This window comes from Numida meleagris, chromosome 3 (assembly GCF_002078875.1).
Source record: "Numida meleagris isolate 19003 breed g44 Domestic line chromosome 3, NumMel1.0, whole genome shotgun sequence".
Lineage (NCBI taxonomy): Eukaryota > Metazoa > Chordata > Aves > Galliformes > Numididae > Numida > Numida meleagris.
Genome location: NC_034411.1, coordinates 20,632,943 through 20,652,913, shown reverse-complemented (window position 1 = coordinate 20,652,913; position 19,971 = coordinate 20,632,943). Strand labels below are relative to the sequence as shown.

At 39.3% G+C, this 19,971-nt stretch overlaps 1 protein-coding gene and 1 long non-coding RNA gene across 7 annotated transcripts in view; both read left to right on the top strand.

Annotated features, from left to right (window-relative positions):
* KCTD3 (potassium channel tetramerization domain containing 3) overlaps positions 1-19,971 on the top strand; it is a 106,631-nt gene that overhangs the window by 11,438 nt on the left and 75,222 nt on the right. The window lies entirely within an intron of this gene.
* On the top strand, positions 16,174-18,646 carry LOC110397213. The gene is made up of 2 exons (XR_002437626.1): positions 16,174-17,238; positions 18,313-18,646. It is a non-coding gene; the product is annotated as an uncharacterized LOC110397213 (long non-coding RNA).

The window sequence follows — 19,971 nt, the reverse complement described above, 5'->3', positions numbered from 1 at the left end:
TATTTGCTGTAGAGTGGAACATTCAGAAATTTCATTAGAGCCTTGGTACACAGTCATTACATTGACCTTGCTGTTAACTGTCCTACAGATGCGGTGCCTGATAACCCAAATACCAGAGCTGGTATGACTGTGATGCATTGCATTCACTTGTTATTTAAGGCTGCCTGCTCCTCAAGGAGATCATGCAGGCTGGCAGCATTATCAAAATTCAGCCTAGCTGAACAAGGATAGTGTGATTTTATTTTCAATTTCTATACTTAAAATCACAGAATTGTTTGAGTTGGAAGGGACGCTTGAAGGCCATTCAGTCCAACTCCCCTGCAATGAACAGGGACACCTACAGCTGCATCAGATGATCAGAGCCCCCCCCCAGCCTGACCTTGAATATCTCCAAGGATGGGGCATCCACCTCCTCTCTGAACAACCTGTTCCAGTGCCTCACCACCCTGACTGTAATAAACTTCTTCCTTATATCCAATCTATATCTCCCCTCTTCTAGTTTGAAACCATGTCCCCTTGTCTTATTAGAGCAGATCCTACTAAAAAGTCTGTCTCCTTTCATATATCCCCCTTTATATACTGAAAGGTCGCTATCAAGTCTCCCTGGAGCCTTCTCTTTTCCAGGCTGAACAGCCCCAGCTCACTCAGCCTGTCCTCATAGGAGGAGAGGGGTTCCATCCCTTGGATCACTTCTCTGGCACTCCTCTGGACGAGCTCCAACAGGTCCATGTCTCTCCTGCACTGAGGACTCCACATTGGGATGCAGTACTTTGTTCCTCAGTGTAATTTGCAAGTTGCAGAGGAAAAAAAGAAAAATTCATCTCCTTTCTTTACTGATTTTTCTAGTGTGCTGAAAAGGTGGGAGGAAAAAAAAAAATCAAAAATTTCTTCAGCAAGGATAAGAGAACAGCATTAGCTTCATCTCTCTGAAGGAGTCAGTCAACCAGAGGAAAAAGGTGTAAAATTATGTCTGCAGGTTTTTCTGACTTTATAATATTGAGATGTGTGTTGTTGTTCTATTGATGTCAGCTGGTAGGGTGGAATGGCATTCTTCCAGAGCATTTGGTTTTTTTTCTCTCATTAGCAAGGAAGAGCTATCAAGTTTTTTTTTTATATTATGTCTAATCGAAGCCGCAGCTTCTGCTCCATGTTTTCATTTCCAGCTACTTGAAAGGATCAAGGCCAAACTAAAGGGCCTCCTGTGATCAACAGAACACGAAAGCTCATAACCTCTGGGACTGATTTTAGAAGTTGATAGGCTTGGTTTTTTCCTCCCCAAATATCTTAATGCTTTTCAGAAAAACACTGCAGGACCCATGGCTGATGAGCCATGTCTCCTTTTTTGTTTGAATTTTCTTTTTCTTTTCTTTTTTCTTGATCAAAGCACCTTAGCAGAATCTCTTTGTCTCATTAGCTCTGTCTGTATTATAAGCAAATTGACACAGTAAAAAAAAAAAGTCATTTGTGCAGAAAACAATTTTCTAAACAAGACAGTTTTTTCACTGAAGCAGCTAAGAAGTGTGCGTGGGTAAAGGCAGATACTGTTGGGGTTGTTTTTGATTCTATACTCAGCCTGCAAGGAATGGAGCACTTAACTAAGCTGGTTTTTATTCCTCCTGCCTTTTTTTCTGGAGATGCTTGTACGAGACCTCTCAGAGCCTTCTCTGGCCCTGACAGCAGAAAGCCTGCTTATTCCAATGGAATAGAGACTTAAATAAGCGTGAAGCCTATTGTAAGGAGGAGGAAAATCAGGCCAAGTGTGTTTATATTGTGAGTTGTTAATAACAGCAACAACTCTTGGCTTTTGTTAAGCACATGTCAGGCAAGGAATGCAAAGTGCTTTTAGGACAGGCATTAATTAAGGCTGACAACCTCCACCCTCTTCCCTTGCTGCTAGGTTAAATTCAAGCCAGGACTGCTGATTGGTTTTTAATCTCCCTTTTCCCAAATGGTGACCCTGTGCAGGGGTCAGGGGGGAACGCAGGCTGCATCTCTCCTTGGGACAACAGTGCAGTCCTCACTGGAAGGACCTCTGGGAGCCAAAAGTCTTACTTGGCCCGAAAAAGAAACTGGCTTGGGGGGCTGTGTTTTTAAGGTTGATTTTGACCTTTCTCTAGCACTGGCTATTGCTTCTTGAATGTCACAGCTGAAACTCAGTCTGTTACTCTAAGGAGGGAAGAGACAGAGTGCTCACAAGGTAACTGGGACATGGTGATATGGACTGCTCAGTCAGGTTTTGCTCTTCTCTGCTTGAGTTTACTACTCTGTGGCTTTGTCTTTTTTACATCTGTAAAAACAAACAAACCAAAAACAAAAAAAACAACAGAATTGTATAAATTTAATAAAATGTCATAAGTTACCTTTTAGAGTATAATCCTTTTCTCTTTCCTCTGGGCCCTTGGAAACTGATTCCTTCACCCTGGAGCTGTGAAGCAGAATTGTGCCTGCTTAGTCTTTGGCATTACAGCAGAGAATTACAGGGGTAAGTTCTCCAAGTGGATGCACTAGCACCAGGCACTTCATGTAACTGCACCTTGAGCATGATAAGCGGTGTGGTTGGCAGTCATTACAGTATTAGACCTATATTAATACTTTATTTGTTGTAAGCCATCATTTTGGCCAATGATTTCATGGCATTTTGAAATACGTTTACCAGCGTAATAGTGTGTTTTTAGAAAATATTATTAATGAGGAGCTGAAAACCATTGACCCCACCACCCTATTTACTTTCTGTGGCTATAATGGTAACTATGACCATGCACATCTTGAAAAATGTGTAGTGGCTGATTTGCCTGCATTAGGTATTGATGTAGGCACTGTGAATGATGCTTTAGTCTGTGATACAATACTCACGTGAAGCCATTGGTAAACTTCCATTGATTTCAGCAGGGTTTGAACTGAACTGAGGTTTCACTGATTGGCCGAAGGAATCTTGCTGTCCCTGTGCATAAGTCTGAATGCTTTTACGTAAAAAGACTTGAGACTTTCTGGAGCTGCCACAGGGGCCCTTTGGGATAGCCTGAATTTCTGACAAATCCAACAGAAAGCTACGTGCTTTTGCTGGATTATTTCTCCGCTGAAACTGTTAGTTGAACTGACTTCTGATGTGGAACCTGGGGAAGGAGGTCTGAGCAATAGATAGACCTGTGCAAACAGTGCTTGGATGTAAGCTGGGGTGGGGAGCAATGGGACCTATCTCTCTTCTGGCAGCACTAGGTTGTGACTCCCTCCTCTGTGGGACTGCTCCAAAGTAGTTGTTGAGTGTGCTTCAAATCCCACATGAAGACAAAAGCTAAATCCACAGTGTAGTTTTGTGCTACATGAACTCCATCATCAATTTTTCTCATCACCCCAGCAGACATCTACTAGTACATGAAAGCTGACTTGGGGGGGAATAGAGAATGTGAATTTCCACACATAACCCTCAAAAAGAAGAACTACTGATCTGTTTACCAGAGGGCTTTCTAGGTGTGGTGGCACTTACCAAAGTATTTTCAGTTTTGTATTCTTCCAGTTTCTACCATGTTATCACATTGCTTCTGTTAGGCTCTTTTCTTTACATGCCAGCTGTTCTTTGATATAAATCAGCTTGCTGAAGAATATGTAATTTATATATATATAACCTGCTTTGGAAGCTTGCCCAGTGAAACATCAGCACGCAGAGGGTGTTAAAGTCTGTGAACCAGTGGATAATCTCCTGAAAGACCATTTTTCAAAAGGAATATTTTTTGAACACGGAAGTAACAACTTGTAGGAAGTAGCTAAAAATATTTGGCTAGACAGAATTACGAGTCTTGGGATTAATTGTTTTAAATTCTTCTCAATTCAGGAACACTTCCCACAGAAAACTTGCTACATGTGCTATGGGAATGTAAAATATACTAAATTAGACTTCATCTTAGTCAAGAAGCTCTTTGCTAACTAGCCTAGTAAATATTTTGACTGGAGCAGACAGCCCCAGCAAAAATTCCATAAGCATAAACAGTAACCTGGTACAATTCCTGGGTCAAATTCCAGGATCTGATTTGATATTTCTACTCACCTCACCTAACTTGGAGAGAGCCTGACTGAATAATATCAAGATAATAATTAAAAGATTTCCTACCTTTCAATGGCACAAAATTATCTTTTAAATACCTTTTTAGCATTTTAGATCTAAAAGGCCTTTTGCAGTATGTTTAACAGCTTGAGGTAGATTGACATCTAAGTTTCCGGATTAATTTAAATACTCTAATATGGAAATTATTTTAACATATTTATAAATAGTGTATCGAGTGTAGTTTTACTGCTTTTTTTTATTGCTAATCTTCCAAGCAGCTGAGGATCCAAATTATGACTTATAAATTAATGGTTTCCTTGGGAAAAGGAAGGCAGTGTTTAATGGCAAGAACACAAGTTTATTGTTTTATTAAAGGTAACGTATGTTTAAAAAGGAAAAGGATTTGCTGAGCTGTATTTGATTAAAAACTGGACTGAAATAAAGAACTAATACCTCAACAGCATTAAAACAAACAAAAGAAGAAACTACTAATGTACTACTAACAATCTAGTTGCAACAACCACCATATCAACCACCTATGGGTCAGCTCTTTAACATGTTAGGATCTTTGTGAACAAGCAATACAAATATTTTTGTGTTGTGTTGAGCTTAATAAGTAGAAAAAGACGTAAGGCAGCTGACCTACTGATGGAACTCACCAAACAGAGGCAGCAATGAGACTGATTTTATTTGCATGATAAGGAGTTGGATCAGCAAAAGTGAGGTTTAGCTTCCACTGAGCATACTGTAACATCTAGGAAAGGAGAGTTTTGAGGAGAGCAAGGGAATTGACGGAAGATCTTCTGACTTTATAATGGTAACTTTCGGGTTTCTGCTAGGAATTCCTTTGAAGTGTTAAGGGGCTGCATGAGAAAAATCAGCATGGCAAAAGCAAACCAGGAGTGCTGATGGGCTGGAAGCTACGGAAAAAGATGTGAGATGACTGGCGATGTGTGAAACAACATTAAACGATGTTTGGAGAAAGGGAACATTTCAATATGATTTCCGCTTACAGTTAAATAATAGTAGGTAGCAAGAAATGCAAACAAGACACTCAAAACAGAAATTATGTTGGAAAAATGAGGTTACCTTCTCTGTTTGCTTTTGTACCTCAGAGTATGTTGTCACACCAACTGATTGTGAATTTACAACCCACTGGTTTGGCAAAATCAATGTTTCAGTTGGGCAGCTCAGCATTTGAAATGCATTTTAGATATGCCTTAAAGCCGTTATTTCAGATGTATTTGCTATAGACCTCTATAACAAATATATGGTTGGTCTAGACAGGGGAAAAAATAATATCTAAGTGGTATGACTGAACACAGCAGTGTCTCTAAAAAGTGTATTTTGACTTAAAGTAACAGCTTTTCAACTCGGTATTCAGCAATATTTAATTTTTGTTTCTCAAGCAGGAAAAATACCTAAACTGTTTTCACCTCTTTGTTGGGCAGGGACACGAGGATTAAGAGAGGAGCAATCAAAATACGTGAAGGACTTGCATATGAACGTTGTGGGGATATAATGACTTAATTATGGAGAGAATAATGCTTACAGCAGACTCTCACTGATCTGATTTACTTCCATGTAGTCCTTCCTCTAAGGTAACTTCAGAGTGCAACTGGCTATTTGGAAGCTACTTCGTTAAGCATTTTTCCTTTTTCATATTTCCAACATGTGGTACCTGAGAAATCTGAATCTATATTGAATTGTCAAGAATAGCAGTCACGCAACTGTGAAGGATGAAGTCCCCATGGTTTATTTTCTGCCATTTACCGAGTAGTGAAATGTAATTCATAAAACCTTTTTTTCTTTGCTCTCAGTGCACAGTGCCCCATATTACTATAATCATTTGGTTTCACAAATCTGATTATGTTCATACTATTTCTGAAACAAGACATTTCCCTTTCTGTTATCTTGGCTAATACAATTTCCAGTGTGCATTTAGAAGATCAGAGAACATCAATGATTACAGCTGCTCCTATTTTTATGGTTCATATTGGTCATAGTTTTCCACAGCTAGAGATGACTTAGTTACGTGGTTCTGATTATTAGACTTTATAATAACATAAGGCATGCTATACAATCAATTACAATAAATGACTTTATTGCCAATATCAAGCAATTTCCTGTAATTCTTATCTCAATTATATTCAACAGAACAAATTGCCTAAGGGCGATTACGGGTGTTTTATGACTGGATCAGTATGATCTGGAGGCTGCAAAGGCAACAAATGAAAAGAGAGTTATGAAGAATCTCAGTGGTACTTGATTGCTTTCACATCTCACTAGGGGAAAGGTCTCCACCTTGATTGGGCATGTCATCATCTTGAGTCCCTGTGTGGAGAACCAGCACATATATGGCTGTTTGAGAAGATGAGGAGAAATTGTGTCTGGTGGCATCTTAGTGCAGAATACCTATAGGTTGATGTGCAAATGGTGATGTGATGGGGAGGGTGGAAAGATGTTCAACCATTTTATTTGGGTTTTGTGCCTTTTGCTATTCCTCTGTAGCAGTGTGAACTAGAACGGTATTTGAGAGAAGACTGAGATTCTCCTACAACCTCTCTACGAAATAGTGAGTATGAAAGATGACAGGTTTGATGCTGAAATGACGTTAGCAGTTGGCAACATCCCATGCCTATATTACTGGCTCAAAAGAGCCAGGCTAACATCACAGGACTGTGCCTTAAATAGTTGTTTAGTAAATGCAGGAAGAGGTGCTTGCTGTACCCAAGAGTGCATAGTCTTTACAGGGTGACTGATAAACTGTGAAGTTCATTATAGTAGAAGAAACTGAAATGGAAAGTGGTGGAATAATTTGTCCCAGATCCTGTGTTTACAAGGAATTATGATGGAATCCAGAGGTACCTATTTCAATTTTAGAGAAATAACTAGAAAATGACATTTCCTTTCCTATGCTCTGCTATGTCAAGAGCAGTGAGACTGTAAAACAGTTGGGGGTCTTCCTGGCACTCACACATCCACCCCTGTTCATGAATTTCGCTGTCAAGGAGCTACTATGCTTTCTCTGCCTGTGTCCTGTTTTGTGAAGTGAATCCATGCTTACATGTTGATATAATGACCTTTGCTTGTATTTGAAGTGGATGACATTTGTGGAGATAATCCTATACTTGCTGATAGATGTAAGGAGCTACAATAATATCAGTAGATTGTTAATCCCAAATTCTCTCTTTTGGCTGTGAATATACCATTCACTCTGGGTATGTACATGAAAATGTCCAGAAATTACTGACTTTTTAGTAGCCTAGGCTTCAATTTGTTGTCAAAAACAGAACACCCAAACCAATTAATTGTAGTTATAATACTAAGAAAATCAAGCTTTCTCTTCACTATAGGAGCTCTTCAGCTGGATTTTGTGCTACAGAAAATTAATTCATTTCAATGTGACGGGTCTAATTAAGGATCTTCTTAAGTTTTTATATAGTGATAACTGAGGCTTGAAAATGCTTTACAAAAATATGTTTGTATGGTCAGGTTGGAACAGGCTTGGAAAATGGTACAAGAAAATAGAACAGGCTAACTAGAAAGTGAAAAGGAAATTATTTGCTATTCTTTTACAAAGATGAATTCTTTATCTGCTTCCATTGGTGCAAAGTGGAGAAAAAATTACAAAACGAAGTAGGAGAAAGTAATGCAGATTTAAAGTAAGCAATTTTTATGACAAAAGGTAGATTATTGTTTGCTTTCACTTTTCTGATTTATTTTTCAAAATGGAATTGAAAATCCATTCACTAGGATGTTTTTAGGTCAAATGAATGAAGAATTTAGGTTCGAAGGTCTTTTTTTTGCTTATTTTAAAATGTTATTTCCTTGCATGAATAAAGTTTCTGTCTTCTAACAGCATTCAGTGTTGTGGAAACCAGGGCAGAGAAAAGACATGTTTGTTGAAGATTTATTTTGCTAAATAAATCGTAATGGAAATGCTATTGAAATATTGATTGCCAGCTTGAAGGATGCAGAAAACAAGGATTGTGTCTAGCCTTGTATAGGTGGGCCAAAACTCATCCCACCTACCTAGGGGCCCACTTCAAGAGCTCAAATTCTTTAGGCTGCTGTTAGCAGAGGCTAACAGGCTCTTTCCATTAACAGTGGAAGGAAGCTAAACCGATGGATTTTAGAAATAAGGGTCTGAGCCCTTAAGTTCAGAGACAGAGGTTCAGGCCTGAGAAGTCCTGCCACCTGATTCTTACATTTAATATTTATATGGACAGTATCAATGATTTCTAATGGGAAAGACGCTTTAAGAATGTCTGTATTCACACTTAAAAGGTCTCTGACTTGCTTAAAACGAGTTCATTTTTAGAAGCTTTGTCATTCTGGAAGCATTATAATAGTTCTAGTTTTCACAGGTGGCAAATTAATAAAGTGCTTGTTATAAACTACTTTCCAGGCTTTCACCTTTCTCTCTTAAGGTTCCCATATCTAGTCTGAGATCGAGCTAGTGAGTGGAAGTTCTTGCAAAAAGAATTCCTGTTTAGCCTAAGTGAGCCTGTGTTCCATAGCTCTGCACTGCTACAGGCTCTGAAAATTGTTTTGAGAATTAGTTCTTATATAACTGTTAACCTTTCTGCCTTTTAAACAAGGATCAAAAAAACTTCAACTTGTCAGCAGCTTTCAGAGAGATCAAAGAGGAAGGTTGTTAAAAGTAGACATCTTCTATCTGAATAGGTTTTTAAGTATGATAAGGTATGAGATAGGGACACGTTTTTGAAGCGTGGTCCTATGCCAGCACTTGAGTATTTTGAAAGTTTAGCACTAGACCTTGAAGGTACTTATATTTATGAATAGGAAGGAAGTTTTGACCTAGTGAAAATCATTTGATTTACTCTGTTAATACTGACAATATTGTGAGGTGGCAAAAAAGCCATTAACGTATTGATTTAGTAAAGAACATAACCACTTGCTTAACACTGAACGTTAACTGAGCATTAACTCTTAAAATGAACAGTTTTCATGTGTTTTGTTCATTTTGGGCCCCAAATTTTTTGCTTATGTTTGAGTACAGGGAAAGCTTGGTTAGGAAAACATTGATTTCAAAGCCTCTTAATAGCCTGTCTTTGGAAGATCCTACTCCTTTAAAACAGGTTCTCCATGCATTATTTTTGGAGAGCTCTTGCCTTGCTGAGAAGCCAGGACAGTTTGATTAGCTATTTTCCTCAAGTATGCTGGAAAATGTCAATATATTACAGGTTTATAAAGTAAATGTAATCTGTGAAAGTCCTTGAGACAGTACTCTGTATTTGTATATGAAAATCTCTAAGGGGATCCCAGGAAGACTCTTTAAATGCACCCCATGAACTGCACGCTTGACTCATAATACCTTCACTGCCTAAAAATGCTGAGAAAGATGTGTTTTATCAACACTTGCTCCATTGGGAGGGAACTTAGTTCAGGGCCCTCTGGTCTTTAGCTTGATGGGGCCAGGATATGAATGTTTTATCAGAAATTTTCCAAACAGGAAGGGACTTGTCAGCCATTATCAAACTCGTCAGTGATAAAGCAGAAGAATGTGGGAGTATTTCATTTTGAGCCACACACCTGGAATCTGAGAGCTCATAAACAGATGGGTTTGTTCGCATTTTGGAATCAGCAGTCCTTACAAACCTAGTTTAGACATCCTGAACACCTGGCATGGAAATAACAGGAGTGCCAGTTTAGTGGTCTTGGATGCATCAGGACACTTACATTTATTTTTGGCAGTTTTGTTTTCTTTTCTTTTGTTCTTTTGCCATTCAGTGGATTTTAATTTCTCTGACTACTCTGTTTAAAGAACCATAAGAAAAACTCACAAGAATTAAAAGCAATTTTTAATTTCGGGGAAAATGGTACTCTCAGGGTAATGTAATCAGATGCATGCAGTTAAAGATCTAGACTTGCATGAGGCATACAAGCAGTGAAAGTATATTCATATCAACACAGAATTTTTTTTAGTCATTTTCCTTCTAAGTCAGTGCTCTCCAGTGTGAATCCAGTTCCTGGGAGCTAACACCCACCTCATCTCTGGGTGTTCCTTTTGACATTGTTGTGGTTTTATCCTCACATAATTTTGGTTCTTTACATCACGACACTATGTATACCCTTTCAAAACACCAAACAAACAAACAAAAAAACGCTGAGGTCTAGCAATAATAGGAAATAGCAAGTATAGCTATGATAAATCATGCTGCTTCTAGCATTTGTGGACATAAATCGTGAATTTTATAATTAAAGGATGCTTTACACCCCTCTAGGAGTACTTAGCTGACAACATGGTAGCTTATAAAATTGTTATAGATCTATCGATGCAAAAAAAAAAAACCACCTCATTTGTCATGTGGATTCTAACACAGTTCTGATTTTAGTAACTACTCCTCTCAGTACACCAAAATATGCAACATTTAATTATTGGTAATGTTTTATTGATGATTCTTTACAAGTAATGAACTGTAAACCATATCCAACAAATGCTACATCCTGGGTCCCAAGACAGCATGCAATACACTTAGTAAAACATGACCCAAAGTCATGTATCATAATCATCTATTGATAGATTAACAGCAAACATTCTTCTGAGACAAGACATCCATTGCTAACTTTTACAGTAAATGCTTCTGAATAGGGACAGTGTCCCTAGGACAACACCTTGCAGTCCAATGTGTTCTAGAACAGCTGAGCATGTATTGTTACCAGTAACAACAACAAAATTCTACCTTCTCTCTTAGCAAATCCTAATGCTACTTGGGTTCAACAATTTAACTGGTAAGGGTTTTCATATTCAGATTATTGTGATAAAGATCTCTTAAAGGCAATGATACACAGGACACAGAAGAGTCTCTTAAGCATACTGCAGTATAATGGAAAATATTCCGTTATTTTACAACGCTTCAGGTGAAATCATCACCCTGGTGAAGTCACTGCAATTCTTGCAGTCAACCTCTGTAGGTCTAGAGATTTATCTGCCAGATTGCATGAGCTCCATGTAACGAAATGTTTCATTAATTCTGGCTGGAGAGCTATATTTAAAGAACATACACTGTAGTTTTGAAAATGAAGTTATTAAACAAATTGATCTAGCGTATTTCTGTTGGAAGAATATCAGAGGTAGATTCTTTGGAAGTCATATGCCTTTTAGAAGTCAAAACATCATCCTAACTTACAAAAAACAGCCTGACTTTCAAATCATAGTAGAATCTATTGTGCTCTTAAACAGGTGTTGCAAGACAGTCTGAGGATCTCATCTAGGTTTAATCCCTAGTGGTTGAGAGCTGGAAAATGTGGAGACTGTCAAATGATATCTTGAGGTTCAATAATCTGTAGCCAAAAATCATGGAGGATGTTTGTATCAGTAGAATATAAGACGTGCCTTTTTCCTGTGACAGAAGGTTCTTCAAAGCAGGACTGCATTTGTGTATATTCCCAGATACTGTATGGGGAAAGTAAAGGAGGGGTGGGAGGAAACTGCAGCTGAGTTGGCATGAGATTTTTGTAATGGATATTTAAAACTCTGATAAAATGGTGCAATCTTCCAGCATTATGTTAGAGAAAAACTGTTTATTCAGTTACCAGTAGAAGATGGTAAACCTTTATCTTTTGAGTGAGGTTTTGTGTCACTTGTGAAAGCATTTCAGTGAGGATAGTTCAAAAGAAACAGTTGGCATGAAGTTTAGGAGTATTAATATAAGCATCTCTTACCATCTTCCTTTCTGTGGTGAATGCTCATCCTTTGAGTCATCACGTATTTTCCAAGGAGGTTTCTGTGGCTTGGTATCAGACTGTGGGATCTTGTGGGAGGATGCAATCAATGCAGTTCCCCTGCCTCATGTGGTGAGATGTACCTCTCTACCACCACCTCAGACACACAAAACATGCTTTGAGATAGGCTAGAGAGAGAGACAGGCAGAAATACCAGGCTTAGAAAATATCAGGCTATTTAGATCAAACAGTACTTGAAGTTAGCATTAAAAATCTTACAAATGATAACCAGTTTCAGGGCATAATTACAGCCCTCGGTGAGGTCTGCTTAATTCAGGACAAAGCCTTATGTTGTGGCAGGAGTGAAAAGGTGATAAAATTGGTCTTTTCACAATGTGGCTACAAGTAAAATGCTCCCTCCTCCCATTTCCAAGACACAAAGACACTCAGCATTGCCAGCAAGAGATCAGGATAAGAAAGATAAAATGCAGATATTTATCTAGGGTACAATTTTAAACCACTTCCCTATTTACATGTTCACTAGACAGCCTTGATGAATCTGGTGGCAAATGTGAGCAGATTAAAATATGTCCCTTTTCAAGAAAATTCCTTTTCCTGTTAAATGTACGGGAGGATAAAGAAGAATAATGTAATTGTTAGAATTTGAGTGTGAGTAAATAAAATAATTTTGCTTTTGTAACCCTTGGAATGAAATCCAGAGCACTCTAAGACAAAACTAAAGAAACACAGCTCTGAGCAGAAGTGATCTGGACCAAAAACAAATAAAAAATGTTACAAGTAATAAGGTGATATTTCTGATGTGGAGCTCAATTTCACATAAATCAGGATTTGCTACTTTGATATATTTTGTGTCATTCGTAGATTATTGCTTTCAAACTAGGTATGTTGGTTCAAAATCCATGGGTCCAATAGTGTTGGGACCCCCCGCTGTAAAGGTAAATGAGAAATAAGCTGAGTTGAATACATGTATCTCTCACAACCAAAAATGACACCAAAACAACAGGGAAAAAAAAAACCCACCATCAACAAAACAGACAAACTGGAAAGTTTTAACAATTGTGTTGGCAGAGGGACTGGATGAAGTCAAGCCGGAAATCTGAACCAGGCCGTGTTGAGGTACAAGGTAAAACATGTTTGTCTGTTCTTTAATTTTTTTCCTAGGAAATAAAAGAAATTTTCTATCCAGAATGATTAATTAGACTTCTTTCACATGAGCTTAAAACAAGGATTAAGATTTTGAGGCAAGCGAGCCAGTAAGTTGCCAGAAGTAATTTGCATTGTTGATGTACAGCATATCATGGAAAATGATGCATGCAAGGTTGGCCATCAGCTAGAATGAACTTCAGAACATAACAATAATTTATTTGAGGGAAGGAGAATAACCAGAACTTGGAGGGAAAAAAAGGCAACAACCTACAGTAGCAATAAGAGCATAAGAGGTAAAAGGGTATGAAGTATGTGACAGTTTTAATGTGATAAATCCAAGACCTTTAGCAGTGTCCTTAAATTTACCGCTTTCAAACTTCAATCCTCCCAGTTGCAAAGGGAACCTTGAAGCACAGAATATGAATGAATGGTGTCTCTTCAGCCTAAGTACTTCAAACTGAACACAAAGAATAGCAATATAACTCCAAGTACTGATCAAGCACAAAACTCAATAAGAGGAAGTGTTAGCCTATTTTCTGAGCTGAGGGATATTTGCTATTTCTTCTTTACATGGTCAAAGCCTGATTGATCCTGTCAGAGGTGCCATGATGGACATCTGAGGGAAGGGATGTTCTGAATCCCTTGAGGTCTTCTCTGGGGCTCTTATATACTACTAACTACATAAGTTTATGAGTTCCAGCGCTTACTTAATGCTTGATTGTCTTTACATTGTAAGAGCAACAAAAATGAGTTTATGTGTAAATAAGGCTTTTCAAATAATTCTGACTTTTAAGCATAACAGGGATATGTTTTCACTATTTCTCCCTCCTACAGACTGTTAAGAGTTAGAATACTTCTCATTAGAGCATACAGATAATAATACTGTAAGAGAAAAAGGAGTTCTAAATACAAATCTTTCTGCTTGAATATTTCTTGTCAACAGCATCATCCTTGAAAAGCTTTACCTTTCATTTTTCTCAGTTTCCAAACATGATTCTCTCTCCCCCTCCAGGTAGCAGAGAAAAAAAAATTGATGCAAAATGCACTTTTATGGGAAAATACAGCATCTCTTATGGCAACCCTTGAAGGTTTATGCATAACCAAGTGCATGAAATGCAGTGTTTCAGGGTTGAGGGCAAGGATAGAGCAGAGGGTGGTACTGTCAATAAAATTCTCCAAAATCTACAAGAAATTTCAAACCTGTAGTTAATATATACATATATGCACGTATGCTTTGCTCAGCTGAGTTTTCAGTATCTACAGGGATGGATGTTCTCAGTCTCTATGGGCAATTTCTTTCAGGGTTTAATCAAAACATTTTCTTATATCCATCTGGAGTTTTTCTTGTGGCAGCGTTCAAGAATTCTCTCATTCTTCAGCTTTTTATCACCAAGAAGACTCTAGCTCTGGGGATGGTGGGGGGCTAGAACTGGATGATCGATCAGGTCCCTTCCAACCCAAGCCATTCCATGACTGATTCCATGATTTTGTGTTCCTGATAACCCACTTTCAGCAGTAAATTACTGCAACTGGATTCCCTTTACATTCTCTAAGATGAAGTCCAAATTATGTAAAGATTTAGTTATATACTTAGTCTGTTTAATTTCTCTTTTTTTTTGAGTTTATAAAGTACACATTAATTAGTTTCATGAATCAAGAAATAGGATTTCTATCATACTATCTCATGTGAATGTGACTTCCATGCATTAAAAACAATAAGTTATTCATTCTAATTACTTCGTCACTGATTAATTTTCTGCTTAATAAGGAAATAAAATATTTAGTGAATTCAGGAACATTTAGTACATATCATCCTTGAAAATATAAAGATAGAAATAGAGTAAAATTAATACTATTTTCTGTTTACAAATTGATTTCATAATACAATTTTTCTTTAGAAGAACTCTTAGTTGGTCCTTTCTGGAATAAAATTTGATGTCTTAGATTCTGTTAGACTTGTGCTCGTTTATTCTATCAATTAGATTTAGCGTGAAGCGAAGCCAAGCCAAGTTGGCTATCCTCGTGGTATCATTTTACCACAATGAATATGGGTGAAAATTAGGCTCACTCTAATAGAAATAACCTTCATACATATGAGAAGGGCACTGTCTGAAAATTTGGTTCTTCCTTTTGATGAGGAAGAGTGGAAATTAATTCTGAGAACTGACAGTGTGTCCCTTCCAGGTGTGTGAAGTAATATTTGGTTCTGAAGGATGTTTTCATCATTATGCATGGTTACCTTGTTGTGCCCATGAGTTCTGCACATGCTTTGCCCTTGTGCTGAACTGTATGCACATATTATATGAATTTGGTTGTAAACCACAGGCAATTACACTACTAACATCACATGTAATTTGTATGTATTGTTATACCTGCTAGGTATAAGCTAGATATGAAGAACATAGTTCTGTGGTAGATTAGCTGCTTGGTGTGGTTTTTATCATTTTCACTTTTAAAGTTAAAATTCCTAAGAGTCTCTGAGAAAGATATTGCGTACAAGGATTGTCATCTCTTTAAGCTTTAGTATTTGTGCTCCATTGAGATAACAGTAAGGAATAAGTATGGATAAGTGATACATATAATCATGTGCAATGTGATTACGCAACAGTCTGACTTCAATTTCTGATAGATTCAGACTTCTATCTGAACTTTGATTGCAGTTTTCTTTGAATCCTACCAACCTACGTAGTTTCATTAGAAATGTGAGTCCCAAATTATGAAAGATTTCCTCAAAAAAATTCATTTCCTTTTTCTCCAAGTAAAGTATTACATAAAACTACAGAAAAAGAAATTTTTCATATTTAGTTACTTGGACTCAACAGACAGAAGCCCAACACTGGCAAGCAGAGCCAGCAGCGCATGTGTTGCCTGTATTTCATGGGACCTTGTGATTTAGTGAGTAGTCTGCTTATAGCCAGTTGGCAGCAGACAGACAGTACATGTGCAGTGGATTATAGGAATGAGACAGATTATGTGCACACAGAGCCTGGTAATTTTGTGCATGTGTAATTACTCTGTGCGTGTGGGTCTGCTACTGAATTGCAGGGGAATCTGGAGGGAGATCAAGATGCCTCTCTTGTTTTGGTCTGCACTCTGCCTTTTTGCTTTGCCTAGAGGCAGAGCCTGGGGACTCTGACAGGACAAGAGGTAATGGCCTTAAATTGTGCCAGAGGAAGTTCATGTTGGATATTAGGAAAAACTTCCTCTCTGAAAGAGTGGTATTAGAACAAGCTCCCCTGGGAGGTGGTGGAGTCATTGTCACTGGAGGTGTTCAAGAAAACGGTAGATGTGGCACTGAGGAACATAGTCTCAATTGGTCACAGGCATGGGTTGATGGTTGGTCTAGATGATCTTAGTGGTCCTTCCAACCTTAATGATTCTATCACAGAAGTGCTATTCACTGCAGTGGAGGGATACCGAGTCAAAGTGGCCATGCTCAGCACTATAGGACAGGATGAGATGCACCCATGGGGCACGAAGGAAAGTGGCTAATGCCCTTGTGAGGCCACTATCACCATCCTAGACAGGTGGTAGTAGTCAGGTGATGCTGCAGATTACAGAAAAGGACAATATCATGTTCAAAAAGAAAGAGGAGAAGGCAGGGAACTATCAACTGATCGGTCTAGGCTCAGTTCCTGGGAAGATCACAGAGCAAACACCATAGAAGATGTTTTTCTAGGGAGATGAAGGTGGCTGGGAACAGCCAGTGTGGATGTGGGAAGAGAAATCATTGCTCATCAAGCCTCAGTTGCATTCTGTGATCACAGAATCACAAAACTGTAGCAGTCAGAAGGGACTTCTAGAGAGCAGCAAGTCCAACGCCCCTACTAAAACAAGTTCCCTACAGTAAGTTGCACAGGAAAGCGTCCAGGCAGGTCTTGAAGTAATAGTTCCAGTAGATGAGAGTAGTGTAGATACCTTCACTTGCAACATGGTCTTCCATAGTATTTTTGGATTGGAGGAATGGGTGGATAGAAACCTCAGGAAGTTTAGTAGACTCTGAATCCCACGCACCCCTGGGAGGGAATGACCCTATGCCGGTGCATAGACTGCAGCTCTGCAGGACGGAGCTGGGGCCTGGAGGGCACAGAGCTGAACGCGGGGCAGCAGCGCAGCCTGCTGGCACCGAAGCCCAATCGCAGACCGGGCTGTGCTGGCAGGGATGGAAGCTCTTTGTTTCTTCCAGTTGGTGTTTATGACACTCCTTCTGGAGTCCTGGGCCTGGTTCTGGGCTCCCCAGAACAGGAGAACTGCTGCTGTGGGAGAGCTCTTGAGCCCTCCCACACTACCTTGTGGGTGTCATAGGGAACACCCAGCCTCTCAGAGGTACACAACAAAAGGTAAAAAAAATAAAATCTTCCTAGTGAGAAGGTCAGACATGAGAATGGGCTGCCAAGAGAGTTTGTGAGGTTGTCATCGACGTCAGCTGGGAGATGTTGAGGAACTGAATGGCCAAGGTCCAGAGCAAGCTGACTGAACTTTGGACCTAGCTCTGGTGTGAGCAGGGGTTGGACTGGATGGTCTGCAGACACTTCTTAAAACAAATAGTATCCTGTAACTTTATACAAAGCATCTATGCAAGAACCACACAGTATGTACACAAATTTATTTATTTATATGCCAACAGTATCCTGGACTGCATCAAAAGAGAGGTGGCCAGCAGGGAGAGGGAGGTGACAGTCTACCTCAGATTGAGCCTCACAGGGGCAGAGCAGGAGGAGTACTGCATCCCAGCCTTGGGCCTCCAGCACAAGAAAGATGTGGAAAAGTTGGAGCAGGTCCAGAGGAGGGTCATGAAGGTGATCAGAGAGCTGGAGCACCTCTCCTGTGAAGACAGGCTGAGGGAGCTGGGCTTGTTCAGCTTGGAGAAGAGAAGGCTCCAGAGAGACTTCATTGCAGCCTTCCAGTACTCGAAGGGAGCTTATAAGCAGGAGGGGGGCTGTGTGAAAATACACAGTCTGATAGTGATAGGATAAGGGGGAATGGCTTTAAACTAAAACAGGGGAGATCCAGGTTAGATGTTAAGAAGAAATTCTTAGAGGGTAGTGAGGCCCTGGCACAGCTGCCCAGAGAAGCTGTGGTGCCCCATCCCTAGAGGCACTCAAATCCATGTTGGATGGGGCCCTCGGCAGCCTGAGCTGGTGGGGTTCAGCCCTGATCACATGGCGGGGGGGTTGGAACTGAATAGTCTTTGAAGACGCCTCCAACCTAAGCCATTCTCTGATTCTATATATTTATTTTGTTGAGGAATGTCCAGCTTCATGATAGGGACATAGCTGCACAGGACCCTTCATCCACTAAAACTGTGCTCCTGTGTGAGCACATGTGTAAGATTTATCAATTTTAAACACACACTATTGCTTGTATATGCAGAATCTTCTCTTTCAATCATGAAGTCATTTTGTTCCTCACAGAAATAACGAACCTCAGTCTAGAAAGCCTAAAACGCTTGAGGTCTGAATGTGATAGTATCACACAGAAGGTAGGCATGTATATGTATGTAAATATACTTTGAAGTATGTGCTACTAGGAGGACCTGCACTGTTGTTTACTATAGCTCATCTGACAAAGAACGGGGTAATCTGTTGTGTTTCGATTGCTACTAATTAGGCATCCATGCTCTGATTCATTTGGTGCTATTTCTGTTCCTTGTATCTTATAAAAAAAAAAATCCTAAATCCAATCATTGTGTTATGTAACCTAATTTTCAGTAATGAACAGCTGCCAAAAAGACAATTTCACCTGAATGGTGTAATAGCAGTTTGCCAATGGACAGCAGTATAAATTATATGTCCATCATGCAGCACTTTCTTAATTAAAAATGAAAAAGCCAAATGTTTTCCCTCTTTTCATTTTGATCTTGCATAAACTGATTTGAAGGTACTTTTAAAAATCCCTGTAAGTTTATACACAAGATTGTGACTGACATGTGACTCAGAAAAAGAAAAAAGTGCCAGAAACAAAGAACGTAACTGCTCAAAATCATCCTCATACTTCACGCTGCCAACTTGCTTACAACTAAGAGTAAATGAGGTTCTCCATAGGAATGGGTGTACAAAGATTGAAGCTTGAATATCTTCTTGAAAATTCACTTTAGCCTGTGCCAGAGGACAGGATGGGTACTCGGGCCAAGATCAACCCAGGGCTCTGCAAGCACAATGCTGTTGCTGAGTGCTGGCAGCCAGTGCAAAGCCGATCCTCCTGACCTAGCAACACAATGACTAAATTCTTATCCTGAAACCAAGCACAGCATGCAGCAATTTGCTGTGATCTCTTGAGTGGTAAGCAATGTACTTCAGATGTTTATGCTTGGTATTTACCTTGCAATTTATTTAGTCTTAAAAAGCGGTGTTCTGTATGGCTGAACCTGCTTGCCTGGCTAATTTTACATTTTCCACTTTGTTTGCTTATATGCATCAGTTGTGTTGCTAAAGATCCTATATTCTACTAGAAGCAAGTATTTGGAAATGTTTCAGTAACAACCCATAAACAATGAGAGGAGAGAGTGTTTCTCCAAAAGACAGTTCCTTCTGTGCCCTGCCTGTATTCACCTGTGACTTGGGAAAGGAGGAACTCAGGGCTAGGAGGTGGGGTAGAATGGAGGAAGTTTGAGGTGCTAGGTCAAAGTCTTTAAAAAAAAAAAAAAAAAGTGAGTTATTTGAACTCCATTGGCTTGCCTTAGGAATTTCTACATCAGCATGTTTCTGATTTCCGATCAGCTGATTTTTGGAGAGGCGATAGTATCCTGTATGTTGGTGTATATGCTCTCAGTCTCTCTGTGCCCTGCACAGGCATCCTTTCCAGCTCTCTGCTCCTCTGCCTCATATTGCACTGCTTGCAGTGCTGTCAGGGCAGGTCTATGGGCAGCCCCAGTTATTGCCTGTCCTCTGTTACTTTAGGTGGGAAGCACAGTATCTGTGCATTAGCTCATCCCTGTATCTGCAGTGATTCCCAAATGAACATTTTTCTCCATGTGGGAGTTTGGCAGCATGCTCCTACCTTCTTTCAGAGCCCAGGAAATCCAAATTTTCTTTCCCAGACCAGGCAGAAGCAGATATTACTGTAGCAGTGCC